Here is a 16,099-nt window from a genome sequence, read left to right as displayed (position 1 = left end):
GTATGAAAGCCATGAAAGCATCCAGTTAAGAAGCAGATTTGGGATGATTTTCTATTATGTCATCAGGGAGAACGTATCCTATTCAAAGAAAATGACAGTATTCAGGAAACAGTAAGTGATATAGTTTGGCTAATGCCTATGTAAGGTAAGTATATATGGGGAGAAGCCTAAAAAGTTGAGCTCAGGCCATGTTTTAAATAAACTAGAATGTGTGTATTAAAGATTTCTTAGTGCACAGTAGGTTTGATCTCGTACTAGTGTGTGCAGTGGCCCTGAGAACAAGGGCAGAGCTACTAAAAGCAATTATTGTGTATTCAAGAAAGAGAACAAAGATCTGATAATGGTTGCTGGGAGTGAGAAAGTATGGAACTGATTTGAGAGATAACAGAAATTAAAGCCTATTGAGCTTGGCAACTTCCTAACTTCTTAGTGTGGGCTGGCTTATCAGCTATCTGTCTTGTTTTGAGTCTGTTCTGCTTGTTCCCTGTCCAAAGCCATGTGCTCTGAGACATTCCCCAAAGTTTCCTTTACTCCTCACTGAGGTTTCTTCTAGCTCATTCCAAAGAACAAACCCTTTCAAATCCTAAAATCCCATGACCTCCTGGTGTCCTAACCCCAGGCTAGCAGAGATTTCAAGATAAGGAGTTGAAACATAATGCTCATAGTTTCATGTTGTCTCTTATAAAGCGAAATTAACATCCAAGGATGGAACAGATAACTTAGGAAGTTACTCGGAGGTGAGAAGGCACCAGAAAGATCAATCATGCTGTCCCTTTCTCTTCGTCTCAATCCAAGTCTCAGTCATTTCACCTCTTTCCTAAATACTGTAAAAACCTCTTATCCAATCTCTCTTGCTTCAATCCTTGACTTTTGTATGGATCTGCAGAGATGTCTGAGCAATAGAAATCTTGTCATGCCAATCCCTTGCTTTAAACCCATCAGTGGCCCTCCCTGTCTGGTGTCTATAGAGTTCAAGGTCATCTTACTCCTGGTCATGCTTTACCTCACTAGCTGCATCTCCTAACAGTGTCTCCTCATCCCTCTCACATTGTAGCCATGGTAACAGTGAACTACTCAGCTTTCAGATGGTGCTGCTTTATGTTTCTGTCCCTTTGCATTTGCTTTTCCCTCAGCCTGAGATGCCCTTATAGCCCTTCTTTATCCAGCAAAATCCTACTTTTTTTTTGAGACTCAGATCATTTCCTCCAAGAAATGTTCAAGTACCCTTACCCCTCAAGACTAGGCTGAAGGTATCTCCAATACCTCCGCTTTCATAACATCCTTTGCAAACCTTTATCAGAACAAGCTCGACAAAGTTATGTGTGAGATAATTAAAATTGTGTTAGAATAAAAAACTCAAATAGACAGAAAAAAATGATAGGTCAGGCAAGATTAAATCCCCTTCCTGAAGACCTCTTAGGGTATAGGAGAGACAGGGAGACAGGGTGGTAGGTTTGAGAGTTAAGAATGAATAGATGGTGAAGGTGCTGAGACTGGTTTATGGAGTTTTATGAAGTTGCACAAAGAGCTTGTAAAGGTATAGAGGGCAGGGAGAGTTCTCTAATTGGAGAACTAGGCAAAGAGGGGAGAGGAGGGCCTTATTTGAAGACGTCACACTTCAAAGACCGCTGCCAGGTTGATGTAGATGGAAAGTGCATCTCAGCTTGTAGCCCTCAGTGCTAAGGTCTTCAAGCCCTCAGTCATGCTTTTAATAACTACTTAATGGGCAAAATATGGAGTATCCATTTCTGAAGGCCACCGATGTGACTAACATTAATTACAAAATTTTTGGTTTTGATGTTGCTACATAAGCTGGTTAGATGCCAGGGGGCATGAATCACAAAGTGACAAAAAAGAGCTCTGAGTGACCTTAAAAGATACTAGAACAAACAGAAGAGAACATTTAAGACAGAAGAAGGAAGGAGCAGGATCAGAGTGAATTACAGCATTGATGGCTTTGCCTCTCTTAGACCTACACTGCAGAGAAGGGGATGGCTTCAAGCTGTCTGCAGCAATGATATTTTTATTAGCAAGCTAGGGACAGAGCCTGTATCTCAGGCCCTTGCATTAGCACACACATTACTGGAGGCTTAGTTGAATTTAAAACACGTCGTTAGGAAGACTAGTCACTGAGAAGTGGATATCGTTGTTTCTTCAACATCATAATTTGACTTAGAATAAAAGGACACAGGAATGTGTTTATCAGAAAAACCACGATTTCTCATTGACGTGAAGAGGTATAGCCATGCAGGTAGGTTCCTGAAATATGTGAGGATACTTGTACAAACACGAACATGTCATCATGTGCAGTGAGTTGCTGAGGAGAGGAAAGGAAGTGGCCAAGGAACCCACATGACTGAGGAATTGTTCTGTGGATTTTGTGATGAGAAAATTCACATTATTTAAGAGAGATGGACTAAACCAGAAGGAAAGTATGAAGGTGAGTCAAAAATTACCTGCACTCTGGCTATACTTTTAACCGAAGTTTTACTATAACCAGAGTGCGGATAATTTTTGCCCCACCCTCGTATTTCACTGCTCCAGCCAGGCCCTAGTTAGACAAACAACATACCTCTAACAATGATTAAAGGAAGAAAAGACATGGTAATGGGGATAGAGGTGTAAAATTATGGAAATATAAAAAGAAAAGATGGATGGGTGAAAACTTTCATGTAAAGTTTGATAGAAAAAGAGATTCCTGAATTCTTGCAGTCAAAAGTGAACTTAAGAGCAAAGAAAATCAACATACAAGCTTTAGAAGTTCTTGTCTGAAAACGGTGAATGTGAGCTGTTTCAGGTGATTATTTCCTTGGGTATTAGTTATGTATGGCTTTTATCAAGAGGCTGTGTGTCATCCTCCCTGTGGGGACTTTTGGGTGGCCCCATGGAACAGTAGTCTCATTTATAAGTGAACATGTGACCAGTCCCTGAAGCAAGGATGGATAGACACAGTGAGTGATGAATTGTTTAACTGTTCTGCAGTTGGTCTTTAGGAAGACTGACTAATTTGGAAGTGAGCTCCAAACTTCACCTCCTCATATTGGAAAATGAAGTCTGGAAAGAGAATATTCAGTAAAGAGAAATTTTTGAGTTTAGAATAGCATAATCTATTTAAAAGATGGAGCAAAGAGTGTAACTGTGTGGGAGATAAAGACAAGTTTTTTTTTAAAGCCATATACAAAAGTAATATTTTTACATATATATTGATTAGTGAGATTGGTGTATATTTTTCTTCTATGCTCTTGAACTGTTTAAATAGCATGAAAAACTGAGAGGAAAAGCAACACTTTGTGCTTCAGAGAAGGCTTTTGGAGCCAATGAGGGTTACAGCAAACACAGTGACTGGCATTTCTTTAGAGTGGAGGGAGAAATAGGAAGAACTAGGAATCATGATCCTGGAAAGAAAGTTTCTAGAAGAGAAGTGCTGAGGCTTCTAATTGCACAGTTATAATTGTTTAACAGTCAGAAAGAAAAGGGGAGGATAAAACAAACTATAGGGAAACACTGCAAATAGCAAAGCTTTGCCTTCCAAAGTTCATATCACCATCTTATCTGAGGATATGGTGATGTTTTTGTTTAAAGTTGGGAGAAATCCAAATATGTATAATATTAAAATAACTTTTAACATAACATTCGGGGATCAAATGAAATGGTGGTATAAAGAATTTTGTAAACCAAAAAGTCCTATTAAAATGTTAGTAAATATTTGAGATTAGGTAGCCAGGTTGGACCTCAGGTCTGAATACTCTTCCATTATCTACTGCTCCTGAAGTATGCCAAAGGGGAAGAAAGATCATCATTACATTTGCAGTGATTTCAAGTAAAATTGCATCCTTATAGAGTGAAGTATATCAGAGCCTGCCAGTGAGTTTGGAAAAGAAGAATAAAGTTTTCATAACAATAAAATAATTTTGTGGATAATGAAATATATATTTTTCTTATGTTTATGTTTTAGAAATTCTATTTTTCCTTTTTAGTTTTGTTTCCTTAAGTAGCAGAACTGAGGGTTTTAAATTAAATTTTAATTTTTGTAAGCATAGTTAATAAAATGGTGCTGTAAGATTTATGACCAAAAACAGTAAACCTGCCCCATTCGTTTGTACCCTTTACCACTCTTTCTTCTGAATTCTCCCTAGAAGCAGCTCGTTTCACCTCTGGAAGCTGTTTCTTCTTTCATTTGTCTCCAAATTTCTAAGTTACGTCATTATGCTCCTCTTCCTTAGTTTTTAAATTTTAGACATTTTCTATGGTCTACTTATACACCCAAGGTAGCAAGAACAGAAAGATGACGATTTAGCAATCTTATGCTTCCTCCTGACCCCATCACACTTATACATTTCCCTTCCTCCTATTCACCAAGCATCATCAGTGGTACCATAATGTTGGTCAAATCAGTACTGTATTCAGTATTTACTTTCTAATGGTCATGTAAATATTGCAGTGTGCCACGGTTACCTTTCCCTTTTGCAACCACTTTTGCTTCCCTTAAAGTCAATACCGTCCTACTTTTTGTCCTAAGTATGACTGAGAACCCCTACCAGATCCCCTGAGAGAACTGTGAAGCCCGTCACAATGATGGTGTCCCAGGCAGCAGTACCAGTTCATCTGCCGGTTTCATTTCTGGCCCCTCCACGTGTGTCCCCCTCCCCCAGACTGGCCTCACAGTGTCATCTGAGACTTTTTAAACTTGCTTTCATGTTGGGTTCCCTATTTCTTGGATCACGTGTCTTCTGGGGATCACTCCCTTTTCTTAGAGCGCATCCTGAGAAAATGTAATCATTCGTTCATCCAACACATATTTACTCAACATACACTCCAAAACATGCAGTGTTCTGGGAGTTGAGGATACATCAGAGAACAAAACAGATAATACCTGGCTTCCTTGAGGACTTTATATTCCTGTAAGTGTGCTTGTGTGTGTGCAGGGTTGCCAGATTAAATGCAGGATGCTCAGTTCCATTTGAATTTCAGATAAATAACAGATACCTTTTAGTATGACTATGTTCTAAATATTACAGGGGACATACTTATACTGAAAGAGTGTTCGTTGCTTATTTGAAATTCAGACTTACCTGGGTGTCCTGTATGTTTATATGATAAACCTGGCAACCCTAGTTGGGATAGATTCTACTGTCTAAACAATAAACATAATAAATATATAAATTATAGAGCTTGCTAGAACAATAAACATAATAAACATGTAAGTTATAGAGCTTGCTAGAAAGTGATAAATGTCCTGCTGGGGTGGGAAAGGAAAACTAATGCAGTGTAAGGCAGGCTGGGAGTGCCGGGATCACAGACTGCAGTTTTAAGACTGGTTAGGGTAGGCTCATTGAGGAGACGGGAGATGAGCAAGGGTATGAAAGAGGTGCAGAGTTAGCTCTCCAGCTGTCTAGGAGAAAATTTTTCTAGACAGAAGGAATACCAAGTCAAGAGCATGCCTGGAGTGGCCCTAGAGTGGCTGTGAAATAGCAAGGAGGCCAACATGGCTTCATCAGAGCATATAAAGGACTCAGTGGTAGCATGTAAAGTCAGAGAGGTTAACAGGAGTCCAGGTCACGCAGGAACTTGGAGGCCGCTGGAAGGACTCTGTAGTGTGTTTCCGGTGAAATGGGGAGCCAGGCAGGGTTTTGAGTGGGGTTGTGGCCCAAGGTGACTTCTGTTTGACCAAGACCTCTTTAGTTTCTCTGTTGAGGCCGTACCGAGGGGCAGAGCAGGAGCAGGAAAAGCAGTTGGAAGGTTATTGCGGTAATCCAGGTGAGATGAAGGAACCTTGGGACGAGGGAGATAGCAGTGCAGATGGTGAGAACACACTAGATTTGGATCTGGGATGAATTTTTCCTCTAACATTTTACTGTGAAAAAATTTCAAACAGAGAGAAGTCAACACCCATAGGACCACCATCTGGTTCTCCAATGAACACTTTGCTGGATTTGCCTTATCATGTATCTCTCCATCTCTGCATCCTGGGCCTGAGTCATCTCCTAGTCTGAAGCATCTCTGATTCCACTTCTACAAAAAGAAACCTTCAGTCTCCTGCTGTGATGATGTGGGCGTTGGTACCATGGGGATGGTCACAGGCATAGCAAGTCTGGAGTGCGGTGCAGTAAATGTGGGGGCTAACTGATCCTCATACTGATTTTCGGCCATTTCTCCTTTTTCTCAGCTACGTTTCTCCCCCACCCGATGATTTTAAAACCTGAGTTTCCTGTAGTTTCGAGGCATGATCTGACTTGCTTCCTTTTGTCAGCTGTCACTGCAGGTTTTCAGTTTCAGCTCTCTCTACCTTTAGTCAGTTATGACTCATTTACCTTTTTTCCATCCTCTAAAAATGCCTTTGACCTTTCTTGTCTACTTTTATATCCTCTCAATTTCCCTTTGCCCTGGTGGCTTTATAACATCTTTATTCCTTGCCTTTCATTTGAAGGGAGCTTTGAGAGAAAGGAAGCTCATGTTTTCAAATATTTTGTCAGTATAAAAGATCTGAATATATTTAGTAATACTTTGTTTTCCATTTTAATGAGTCTAGCAATATACTAAAGATACAGTAGAAACAGTGGCAAAGTAGTCATTTTTTCCAGTGTCTGGATTCCAGACACTGTTGTTACTTTCAGGACCTGGAAGACACTAGGTTGGAAACCATTGGTGTGCATCACTGCCAGGAAATGTTAACCTCTGGCTCTCCCAGTATTGATTCCAGGCTGCTGGGTTTTGTTATCAGTACTTAGAAGAGAATGGAGTTCAGATTGAGTCAGACAAACATAGCCTTGTTTGATTAGTGGAAGGGCTGGGCTTTCGTTGCCTCTTGGAGCTCAGCTCCCCTTCTTGAATAGTTGTTGCATCTTTGAGGTGGATGAATTCTAGCTTCAGTCGGGTATATACCAGCTACAAATCCTTCCTCTAGACAACTGTTCTCTTTCCAGCACCAGCATTTTCCAGCTCGTTGCTTTCACTATGCTGAGTGTTCTGTTAAATATTTATCATAACTTCGCCTTCCCTGTCTGAAATGGTGCCATGGACTGGTAATTAGATTGCGGCTAAGGCTTCTTAATTTCATTTGGTGCAGAACTGGGAAAACGGAGGCCTTACATAACGAGGAGATGAGAACTGACAGACCGTTGGCAGTAAGGACTCCTACACATATTTCCAGGCAGATGCAAAGGGAAGTTTTTGCCAGTCAATGGTTACATTCATCTGCTAGCTGCTCTTCTCATGTCTGCTTCCAGAAAGAAGCTACTGAGAGTCATTTGTCTACATTGAGCATGGGAATTAAACTTTTTACTCCTCCAGAGGGAAACAACAGAGCAGGCCAGGAATTGTTTTCTGGCCAGCCTGCCTCAACAGCCAGAAGGTTTCGGATTCAAGGCCCTGTTCATGCTGGAGGACTGGCTCTCACCATTTAGGACACTGCGACAGTTCACCCTTCAAGTGAGGGTTTGAGGGTTACATTCCCCCTGCTGTATTATTTATTGTTGAAGACAAGTCAAAACTGGGGATCAGGAGACTAGGTTTGTGTTCTTGCTGTGTGTCCGTGAGCTACCCACCTAACCTCTCTTTTTCTCCATTCATGCAACGGGAACAGTAATATTAACCTGCCAAACCACTGGACAGGTGTGATAACAAAATGAAATGATTTAAGTGAAAGTATTTTGTAGGCTGTCAGAGATGTCTGCTCTACAGCTTCCTTTCAGAGTATGGGGCCCAGAGTGAAGCACTCTGGGTGTACCTAATTTTCAGTATTTTTGTATGGGTTAAACAATCAGGTTCAAATTTAAATAAGTTCTTCCAAGCATGTATTAAGTAACTTTTTTTGTTCTGGGTCTGGGTACGTTGAGAGCAGGGTGATATGATCATCAATGGAGACATCATAAAATGACAACATGTATTCCTAAAGAAAAGCGGTGGTGTCCATGGGAAGAGTGTAGGTAAGAACTCGGACAGCCATGACTGCTGGTGAAACCCCTTAGGATGTATGGTTAAGTGGTACTGAGTATTGCCTTTGAGGTCAGAGAAACTCAAGTTCAAATCTAAACTCTGTCACTTCCTAGCTAAGTGACTTTGGGCAATTTACTTCACCTTTGTGAGGTATCATTTTCTCATCTGTAAATGTTGATAATAATGCAAGCCACTTAGAGTGGCTACAAGAAGTAACTGAAATAAAATCCATAAGAAGTGTAGCATCATCACTGCAATGACAGTGTTATTCTTTTAGTAATAATTACAGTAATGTCAGGTTGCTATTGAGTAGGACACCCCAGGCAACGTGGCTAAACCCTTACCTGTATTCATATCTTTATCCAAAAAACTCTAAATTATAATCATTTTACAGATGAGAAACTGAAGCACAGAGAGACTAAATAAACGTCTCAGGGTTGTACAGCTGGTTAGTGGTAACCATACCTAGGCAGTGTGATAAAGACAAAACAGATGGTAGATTCTGCTCTGGTGACTATTGTTCAAATCTCTGAAGTGTTATCTCAGAAAAGGGCATAAGAAACAAAAGGACAATTAGTTTGATGAAAACAAGACAATAAATATGAAAAATTCTTTGTAAACAATAAAGCAATGATTCCAGGAGCTTGTTTATTTAGGTAGTATTTAACCCTTTATAATTTCAAATAGCTAGAGGTTGAGATGAATCCCTAACCTGTGACAAAAAGGAGCCTTCACATGTCACCTGTGATCACCAGAGCCTCCGTTGCCCTATTCAGAGGTGACCTCATCGCTTATCTTGAAAATGCAGGTTTCAGCCTTTCAACTAGGGAATTGAACACCTGCCATCGTACTCCTCCAGGTGCCAGGGTACCTTAGGCAGAGAGCTGAATTCCCAGTTGCCCAATTTTCAGCGTATGCCATTTCAGTATAATAGTGGATGATGACAGAGTCTGTTGTCCTATAAATTAATTTAACACTTTCTCTGGAGAGCAGATGACTGCATTCTAAAAACAATATTTTCACTCAAGTTATGATGGCTTATAAAAACACACTGTGAATAGGGTTGACAAGGACATGTTAGGAAGCATATGATGTCCCTGGAAGCCAAACTGATCTAAATTTGGGTGGGTGGTCTCCTCCCGTCAGTCAGTGTCAGAGATGCCTCTTAGACGGATGGCTCCAGTGGAGGGCAGTTCACAGATTGGGCAGAAATAGGAGCCCCTGTGGTCAGTTAAGTGGGGAAGGGCTTCACGAGAGTGACCCCAAACACAAGCATTGAAAGAGGAAGAGGAGAGGGTGAAAATTTTCTCAAGTGGTTTGTTACTATCGTGAACAATATTTTTAAAAATATGCATTCCTGATGTTATGAGAATTTGTGAAGGGAGATAATGAAGAGAATAATATACTTACTTCTGGATTCATTCAGGATACTTTTTTTAAATTGTTTAAAGTTTTTAATTTCTAGTAGGAAAACATTATCTGAATGAATACCCTAATGGCAAACCACTGTAAAATGTTTCAGCTGCATCTGGGGCAGAGGGGTAGGGCTCATCTTCAAAGCACCCCAGCTTTCTTCATGAGAAGGTCAGAGCTACCCTGGTTTGTATTACTGCAACATCCATTAGGTGATCTAGGTTGCTTTTCCTTCAGCAGGGGCTTTATTTGTCAGAAGGGCTTTATGCTTGACCTCCAAATGTGGCCGACAATTTACTGATGAGATTCATAACCTTTGGGTTGCTCTGATATTTTGACTTACTTGCCAGGTTCTGGGCCACATGCTGGAAGGCCTGGATCCTGCATGGCTGCAAGAACCTCTGGCATTTCATTGAGCCCAGGCATTCCTGCCATTCCAGCCATGCCCCCTCCCATTCCAGGCATTCCTCCAGGAAAGCCGCCTGGAAAAGAGCCATACTGAGCTCCAGATTGTCCTCTGGCTTCTTCCTCCCTCAGGGCTCTCTCCTGTTCTGCCCGAGCCTTCTTAACCTTTTCTAGTCTTTCTTTGATCTCTCGCTCTTCACGTTTTTGCTCATACTTTCTCCAGTGTCCAGCAGTTTTCTGGGCCCTTGGCTGAGCTTCTTGCAGCATCGCACTAGCATCTTCATCATAATCCAGCTTACAGGCAAGGGCAAGGTCACGGGCAGCTTCTTCCCAATGGCCCAGCAGTCTGTGTGCTTTCCCTCGCCACTTGTATGGCTGAGCTGAATCAGGATTTATTTCAGTAGCTCTGTCACAGTCTCGAGTGGCAGCCTTTGGCTTCTGTAATTTGATGAAGACACTGGCCCTCTTGGCACACAGAATGGCCAAACGAGGCTTTAGCTTGATGGTGTCTGTGAACAAGTGAGTGGCTTTCTGGAGTTCACCATCATTTAGGGCATCAGTGGCAGCCACTTTTTTATCATTTGCCTGATCCATCATCTCCTGAGTTACCTCTACATTTTCATCTCCTATTTCTTGAGGGGCGTCACTGTCTGGTTCAATCACACCTTCATTGTCAATTTCTAGATCACTTTCCTCACTTGATGGTTTTTATGTTTTCCTCCGCCTTCTTACTGTTTTTCCTTCCTTGGTATTTTCTTCCAATTTAGTTTTATGAGTAGCAGGTGGTATTTTAGCCCCCATGCTCTCCACCCACTCCCTCAGGAAGCGTGTTTCCTCGGTGTGCAGAATGCTCGGGTCCTGCTTGCACATTTTCATGAAGGCTTGAAGCTCACTCACTTTGCCGGGGTCCATGGTCCGGAGGCGGCGGGAGGTGGTGGGCGCGGCACTAGCTCAGTGTGACCGTGGACGACAATTTCTTCTCTCCTTCTTTCCCCCTCTCCTTTCTCTCTCTCCTGTCCATTGCTCTATTGATTCGCAGTATAATCTCCCCTTTTAAAATATGATCCCTGTTGAAGCTTCATTCTCTGACCCAAAATCTGTCTCTCTCAAAAGAATTCTTTAAGCAATGGTTGATGTGGGTTATCATTCACATCTTGGTTTTTGCTTGTTTGTTTTTGGTTTTTGTTTGTTTTTAAGACTCTTCCTGGGGCTTCCTAGGTGGCGCAGTGGTTAAGAATCCGCCTGACAATGCAGAGGTCACGGGTTCGATCCCAGCTCCAGGAAAATCCCACATGCCGCGGAGCAACTAAGCCCGTGTGCCAAAAAAAAAAAAAAAAGACTCTTCCTTCTAAAGACAAAGCATTTCATCTTTTCCCTTTTCTTATCTTTCTATATGTGATATTTTACATACAAAGCTGAATAGGATGTGACCCTTTAGAGAGGTCAGAAAGATGGACAAGAAATAAGGCAACTTAGTATTGTAGGTACTTTGCTTGAGGTCTGTACAGGAAGATCTCAAGGTCCAAAGAAGGTAATCTAAAGATCAGAGTGTGTAAAAATATTCCATAAAGGCAGTGATGCCTGGGTGGAGCATTAGTAGGTGTACATTCTTCATTCATCCATTTAACAATCATTTACTGAGTGCCTACTGCGTACTTTCCACTGTCCTAGGCTCTCAGGGCATAAAATTTAGCAAGGAATAACCTTGTCTGGCACTCAACAAATATTTGTTGAATGGGCAATGGAAGAGACTCGCTTTAATTCACCTGGTAGAATGTGGAATAATTCTCTGCATGCAGAAAGGCATGAAACTTTCAGGGGATTCTAAGGAGTACAGAATATTTGTTGGGTAAATAATTTGAAAGGTGGTCATGGGCACAGAGAAGTAAGGCCACAGTATAGCTGCATAGTTGTGCAGTGTACAACGTGCACAACAGTATGTGGTCATTAAGGCATAACAAGAAAGAAAATGGGAAAGGAATAATAACTGGACTGTAAAATGTCTTGGTGTCTCAGGCTAGTTGTTCTCATGGGGGCAGGAGAGGGACAGAGGTAGGGGATGAGATATCAGAATCACTGGCAAATTGTTTCTTTCAATTATGTATGCTTTTGCTCACCCTAGAGATGCAGATTCTGCCCCATCCCTACACACACAAGCACACGTGCCTATGCATGCTTGCACGCTCACACCCTTGCTTTCCCAGAATCTCTGCCATGGACTTTTGTGCTGATGAGAATGTCATATTCCTCAGGTGGACCGGAACTAAAAATGGCTGAGAAACACTGCAGACAATGGAGAACCTCTCACAGGTCCATTGCAAGGCAGTAGTCTGATCAGATTTTCCTCTTACAAAGATCACTCTGGCACTGGAGTGGAGGGTGGATTAGTGAAGTGTGAGAGATGATGAGGGCATCCTGCTGGAAAGCTTTCACATCTCCGGGTCTAATGACATTGGCATTCAGAGCACTCGACAGACACTCCTGCTTCCCTGGGTTTTCAAGTTCACAGACACAAGACCCAACTCAGAATGAAAGAGATGTGTCAGTGTTTTCCTGACACATCTGGTGACACCTGAAGCATTTCATAGGAATTATGATTTAGGACAGATGTGAACATGCAAGGAGATCTGTGCTGGGGAATTAATGAAATGACGCTATCAAATATGGACATGAAGCACTTAACTTTAAATTCTGCTTATCTAAAAAACATTTCCTGTTAGTTAGTTATTTTTGTTGGTGGTACTTTGCTTGTTTTTTGGTATGTATAATATAGCTCCACACAGCCTGGTCACCTTAAAAACAAATACATTACCAATAAATCCATAGTATTTTCTGGCTCTCCTATGTGACCATTTTCTTTCATTTAGTAAAACATATGATTTTCTGTGATCCATACATAAATATTAGCTGTGCCTTGTCAACAAAAAGTGAGTTGATGTAATTCTGATTTTAATGACTAATTAATGTGCCCAAGAAGAAAAATACATACTTTTTCTTGCATTAAATTCTTAATAACTACACATAATGTGATTCCAGTCTGTCTCTCCAATAACTGGAAAGAAAAAAAAAAAATTTTCTTCCTTAAGTCCTATTATCACGTATCATAAGAGCCAGACCACTAGACCCCCTGACACCACAGTGACCTCAAAATTTGAAGGAAGCTGTTAATTAATAATTTCTACAACTTTTGGATTTTCCATTATGTTGTAAGTTGATATAGGAGAATTAACTTATTTCCTTTCAATGCATTTTTTTTTCTTTAATTAAGCATCTGGATGAGCTACAGAATTTGTTGTTTATGGGATAGTTTATTACCTTACTGTGTCAGGAAAATAAGATTGGCAGGTGGTACCAGACAGTGCGCTTTAGGTAAACATATGGTAGCCTAACAAGCTGTGCACTGAATCCAATAAATCAAGTTATCTGACATGTTATAAACCACTGCTGGGTCAATATATTAAGTGATTTCCCTACCTTTAAAGATTAGATTCATTTTTAGAATAATAAGTTTTGGAAGAATATAGCTTTTTAATTGTAAGGCCATGTACTAGATTGGGAGTAAAGGAGATGCGATTTCTAGCCTGGCTCTGGGAACCCTCTGTGTGACCCTCTCTCTGCCAGTTTTCATACATCTGTGAAATGAGAGCATTGCCAATGACCTCAGTTTTTTTTATTCACCTTATTTCAAGAAGGTATATTTGTAGATTACCTGGCACATAGTAGGTGCTCTAAATTATGACTCTGTGTCATCTAAGGAAAAAGGTTCCCTTTTGCTGGCACATGGGAAGAGACCTCCTAAGAAAACAACACATAATTAAACATCATAAGAGGACAAAGGCATACAGCAAAATGCCCTTGATAAGAATGGGAGTTTTTCTCATCACTGAAAGAAATTATTAAAAAACAGAAACATAACTTTGAGACCCACTGTTTCTTTTCCCTGGGCAAGGTATGTATGTCACTCATAGACATCAAAAAAGAAAATGTTTACGAAAACCCAGATCTGCTTATAAAACTTCATTAAGGCCTTTGGTAGAAACATTGAGACAAGATTTTTGTTGTTTAGGACTGAGAGATGGTGCTAAGTTGGTAATGCATCTTCTTCCCTGTGTTAGAATCAGGGGCACAGTGAGGAATGAGGCTGATTGTAGAAAACAGCAATGTTAGAATAGGCCTAATGTGCAAAAGCTACTGCTTTGCAACATGCAGTGTTGGGGGATATTTGTAGTAATTCTAACTTATTTTTCTTTACCAAAGAGAAATGCAACAACATAGAAAACTATTCTGAATACTCAATTCATGTGTACGTCAGCACTATTAGTCAAAAGGAGTTATCTTCTGGAGTGAAGGACACAAAATTGTTCAACGTCGTGAAGCATCAAAAATAAAGGAGCCGTAAAATGTACACTGAACAGAGAATCAAAGCCCAGCTCTTATGCCAAAGGATACCTATCTATAAACATATTTATCCTACTACCTGCACTTAACACATATTTATTTCTGAAATACGTAGGGCCACTGGAGGATAATCTTCTGAAATTAAACAAGTAGGGAGTTTCAAGGAAGGAGTGTCAATATTGTCAGATACCTTATTGGAATGATTAATGAAGACAGGGATTAAGGACCACTCATTAGATTTGACAATTCCAGAAGCCATCTGGTTTTCTTTCTTGTGCAGTCAGTTAAGCAGAAGCAATGCTTACTGTTGGTTGGACAGTAAATGGGAAATGAGAAGTGAAGACACTGAGTGTAAAATTAGCTGTCAGGAAGCTCAAGTGTAAAGAGAAGGTATGAGAGCAAAGTAGACTGAGATGGAAGAAGAAGAGTTTTCTTTGTACAAGAGTGGGAGGGGCTTGCATACGTTTATTTCCTGAAGGGTAAGGACCATCATACACTAAGTTGGAGAGAGAGAAGAGGGATGAGATGTTGATGTAGCTGGGTTCTTCATGAGTGAAAATGGGAATTAGGATAGAGAGGAGGACCTGATCTTGAACAGAGGACATATTTCTGTGACAAGAAAGGCAGGGTAAAGGATAAATGTAGATTGGAGTGAATTAGCCAGTGGACGTATCAAGAGAGAGGAAGCCATGCCTGACAGGGTCATAGTAGACTGATGAGAATGAAGTGGGTACTGTGTTTGAGAATAATAAGAGGAATAAGAAATGGAATTGACCAAAAAAAAAAATAAAAGACTCAATTAATTGCAATTGCTCTACTATCACTAACCTCTGATGTAGAAGTTCTTCCAGCAGAGCTCAGCAGCTCAGCCTTGATTTAGTAAGAAGATTACATGCTTTATCCAAGGTTGGGGTTTTGTATGGCAAGTGCTGTGAGGGGAAGGGAGATTTGAGAGTAATTTGATTTATAGCAGGTTGATTTGCTTCTAGGTTAAACAATAGGTATTTTGTTTATGGACATGAGATGGGCCTTCATTTCTTTCTTTTTTTTTTTTTTCTTGAGACTGAGGATGTTCTAAGAAAAGGCACGGAATTTAAATTTCTACAATCAGGCTGTAAACACCTATAGTTCTGATATCTTAATCCCGTGCTTGAAACTTGTCCAGTTTGACCACTGGTTTTCTTTGGGAAATTGTAGGTTGCTGATGAGCTATAGGAAGATTGTGGAAGACAAGATGGGCAGAAATTTAATTCCTGTGTTATTCACATTCAGAATGGCTCTGTCTCATGTTGGATCCACTTTGCATGGTCATATGCATTCATTAAAGAATCTGCAAGCAGAGTTTGTACCTAAATGATCATATACTCCATAGTAAAAAGCATTTATGTCACTGTTTCCCAGAGTTCACTAATTGTTTAAAAACTCTTCTGGCTGGTGGTTCTTTCTGGTTGAAATAGCCTGCTCACAGTCAAGTGAACTTGGGCATTCGGCCAGGGGCATTCATACCAACGATGTTTACAGGCAATTCTTAAATGTAGTTTGCAGGGCCAAGAGGTGCCAGAACTTCAACAATAGGTAAAAGCAGCACTCTTGGAACAATGGGAGAAAGGGTCAAAGTGCTATTTTGACACTGGCCTTTGCAGTTTTTGTCCAGTAACTCCAAGTTTTGAAAACAGGAAGTAGAGGCACACCCAGGAACTTGTGGGAATGAAAATAGGCCAGTAAAATTATAAAAGCCTTGATGGATTTTTATAAGGAGGAACCATTGTGGGAAGAGTACTAGACTGGGAGTCAGGAAATCACATCAAAGACCTGGGCCTCAGTATCTTCACCCTAAACAATAGGAACATGGTACCACTGGCAGGACCTGGGGAGGCAGAACGGTTGTAAGCTAAATCCCAAATCCTCTTATCTGCTTTATATTTCAGGGGTTCCCACTGAGATTTTA

The 16,099-nt window shown here is 40.7% G+C and overlaps 1 protein-coding gene and 1 pseudogene across 2 annotated transcripts in view; one reads left to right on the top strand and one right to left on the bottom strand.

Annotated features, from left to right (window-relative positions):
• The window catches only part of GAS2 (growth arrest specific 2), a 119,676-nt gene that overhangs the window by 100,709 nt on the left and 2,868 nt on the right, over positions 1-16,099 (top strand). The gene's annotated exons all lie outside the window — the stretch shown is intronic.
• LOC130829429 (hsc70-interacting protein-like) lies at positions 9,612-10,865 on the bottom strand (annotated as a pseudogene).

Source organism: Hippopotamus amphibius, chromosome 9, assembly GCF_030028045.1.
Source record: "Hippopotamus amphibius kiboko isolate mHipAmp2 chromosome 9, mHipAmp2.hap2, whole genome shotgun sequence".
NCBI classification, from domain to species: domain Eukaryota; kingdom Metazoa; phylum Chordata; class Mammalia; order Artiodactyla; family Hippopotamidae; genus Hippopotamus; species Hippopotamus amphibius.
The sequence above is the reverse complement of the archived record's forward strand: the minus strand, read 5'-3'. Positions and strand labels throughout refer to the sequence as shown.